This window comes from Octopus bimaculoides, chromosome 5 (assembly GCF_001194135.2).
Source record: "Octopus bimaculoides isolate UCB-OBI-ISO-001 chromosome 5, ASM119413v2, whole genome shotgun sequence".
Classification (NCBI taxonomy): domain Eukaryota; kingdom Metazoa; phylum Mollusca; class Cephalopoda; order Octopoda; family Octopodidae; genus Octopus; species Octopus bimaculoides.
Window position 1 is genome coordinate 18,097,441 of NC_068985.1, and position 3,607 is coordinate 18,101,047.

The 3,607-nt window shown below is 38.3% G+C and overlaps 1 protein-coding gene across 2 annotated transcripts in view; it reads left to right on the top strand.

The window, feature by feature from the left end:
- Positions 1–3,607, top strand: part of LOC106871752 (putative protein TPRXL) — a 47,833-nt gene that overhangs the window by 13,931 nt on the left and 30,295 nt on the right. The window lies entirely within an intron of this gene.

The window sequence follows — 3,607 nt, forward strand, 5'->3', positions numbered from 1 at the left end:
TACATATACATATATATATATATATATATACACACAATATATTCTCTAATTGTTTTAGTCATTGGACAGCGGCCATGTTGGGGCACCACCTTTAAAGATGTAATCAACCTTCGACCCCAATATGTTTTTCTTAAGCCTGATACTTATTCTATCGGTTTCTCAAACCGAACAGCTAACTTACGGAAAATGTAAACAAACCAACACCGGTTATCAAGCGGTAGAGGGGGAACAAACGTAACTGCAAAGACGCGTGCGCGCACACACACGTACAAAGACGCGCCTACACGCACACACATGTATTTATGCATGTATGGTCATTTATTTCAAGACTTTTTGTCAATAGAAAAAGAGCCGGTTTCTAACCTAGATCCAAGGCTCCTTCATTGGAATTTCAACATCAACAACAGGATATTTTTGTAAATATGTATGTATGTATGTATGTATGTATGTATGTATGTATGTATGTATGTATGTGTGTGTGTACGTATGCATGCATGTATGTATGCATGTATGTATGTATGTATGTGTACATGTACATATGTATATATGTATGTATGTATGTGTGTGCAGATTTGTATGTTTGGGAACAAAGTGTATGTGTGTGTGCGTGTGTATCTGTGTGTGTATATGTATGTATACATATATATATATATATATATATATATATATATATATATACACATACATACATACATACATACATACTTACATACATACATACATACATACATACATACATACATGCATACATACATACAAATCTGTACATATACATACATACATACACATTCCAATGAAGGAGCCTTAGATCCATGCTAGAAACCGTTTCTTCTTCTATTGGCAAGAAATCTTGAAATAAACTAAATAATGACATACATACATACATACATACATACATACATACATACAAATCCATAATTGTGCATGTGTGCCCCAGCATCGCCATAGCCCAGTGACTGAAATAGATAAAGGCTAAAGGATGTGTGTGTCGTGTGTGTGTGTGTGTGTGTGTGTGTGTGTGTGTGTGTGTGTGTGTGTGTGTGTGTGTGTGTGTGTGTGTGTGTGTGTGTGTGTGTGTGTGTGTGTAACTTTGCATCCTGAGTCGAGCTACGAAAGGTGGAGTACAATCAAAAGTACATGTCCATAATGTGTTTTAAAGCTTTAAATGTAATGTAATACAGCGTAGATGCAGCATGTTATGATCTACGATGTAAAGTTGCTCAGTTGCGTTATTCTCAGGGGCTTACGGTATAATATTGACGAGGGTACAGAGGTTGTAGGAGATATGAATATAGCGAAAGGAATTGGCCATGTTGGATTATGTGGTTCGTTTTGTCAAGTGGGAAGGAAGCGCCTATTATATGGCCTCTGAGTGTGTTTGAAGACAAGGCAAAAGAAATCTTTAAACCTGTAATTTGACCGTATACTTCCAATGAAGTCTACTCAGCTAATGGCACTAAAGCTGCCTGATGCTGCTGTCAGACGAGAGCCTCGGAATATACCTACTACACAAGTATACCGTAGTGAATTTGAACTCAGAACGTAAAGAGCCGAAACAAGTAACGCAAGGCATACGGTCCGATGTCCTAACAGTTCTGTTCATCCAACGCTCTTCATTTGTATTTTTTATCGACGTGAAAGAATAAAAGCAACATTGATCTCAGCTCGATCTAAACTCACGGAGCAGAGGATCAGAACAAATATTGCGTGGCATTCTATTCGATTCGCTAACAACGCAGCTGGGATAATATTGTGTTATTTTTCATCCCAGTCTTCTTGTATACTAATTTATATTTTAATTATTTTAATTGGTATTCTAATTTTTTTTAATCTAATCATCAATCTGGTGCCTTCTATAATAAGGGAGATAACAAATAGCTCATCTATAACAGTTACTTCCCCTGGACTCTACTCTTCATTTATTAGTAGTGTCATTGTTTAATTGCACTGGCGATCTAACTTCACATTTTAGTTAACCTTGTTGGCCGAGTATCATTTGCATTTTTACAAGAAAGATTGCTAAGTCGTTAGTATAAAACCATTGGTACAAGTTAATTAATTTAAGTTCTATTAAATCTCATATACATGCACTCTGTGTTTGTCTGTCTGTCTGTCTGTCTGTCTGGAAGTATGTATGTATGTATGTATGTATTCTGTATTGTAAATATTTTGGTGACTATAGGTAGCCACCAAATAGGTAGGGGGCTCCGAAAGGGGTCCCAGGGAGTAGCATCCCTGCCTTCCTGAGCTAGTTTTCCATCACATTTCTTAAAAATCATGGTAGAGGCCTTGGTCTCGGGACCACTCATGTCTAGAAACTGAGGTTAGGGGTAAGCAAGGGCTTGCTCCCTGTAGAAAATCCAGCTCCAAAAAAACCTCATGTTAGCAAAAGAGAATGGGCACCAGCTAGCCCAAAGTTTGGGGTAGGCTGCACATGCCCACCTCGGTTGCTATGGCATTGAGGTAGATCCGGTCAACCTCGTTAACGGGAACAAAACCTGGATTTAAAACATTGGATGATGATGATAATCCTAATTTTCGATCTGCAGTTTTGGTTGTAGCTGAGGCATGTTAATGTTTGGTTTGAAAGGCTATATTTAAATATTCATCTGTATGGTTGCCTCTTTTCTCTCTTCTCGTTGTGTTAAATACGTTTCTCTTCTATGTCTTCTATTCATCCTTTCTAAGAGTGAAAATGCCTGGCTTAGTGGTTTGGGTATTCGGTTATGAAAAATGAGTTGTACCTGTAATTCAAAAGACCAGCCTTGTCACATTCTGCGCCACGCTGTGTCACGCTGGATTTCCCCGCGTTAAGAGTACGTGTGCACGTGTAGTACTCAGCCACTTGCACGTTAATTTCACGAGCAGGCTCTTCTGTTGATCGGATCAACAGGAACATTCGTCATTGTAACCAACGGAGTATCAGTTAACAATGAAAACGCCAGAGTGAATGATTGGTAACGAAACTTTCCCCTTTAGGAGGTTAATGTTACTTTTCTTCAAAGTAGTCTTTAGCTGGTCTTTGAAATGGATCTTTTGTTCTCCAGCCAGGCATTGACTATGGTATAGTTGAACGCCGAATATCCTACAAAGATGATATGAGTGATACCATTGTGTTACATGTCCGAGCCATCTCTGTTGAAACTTGTATAATGTGGATACACGCTGTTTGTGATGGTCTATCAGAGTTTCTGTGAACATTATCTTATTTTGTCATAACAGTGAAGTCATACAGGTGGGAATACATTAAACAGTATAGAAGCCAGAACACAGCCTCGTCTGATTCCTGTTTTTACACTGAATAGCTCAATCTTCCAATAGAACACTAGACCAGCATGTATGAGTGGAAGTGGATCAGGAGATTTTGGAATTTGGCCGGGCAACTATACATTCTGAGAAATTCCTTCAAAAGTCCTTGATAGATCCATAATTATAATGGACACGTCCTTGTGTTGCTTCCTTCATTTCTCCTAGAGATGTATGTATACACACACACACACACACACACATTTATACACATGCACACGCATTCACACCTACATATATACGTACATAAATACATGCATACATACATGGACGTGTGTGTGTGTGCATATATATATATATA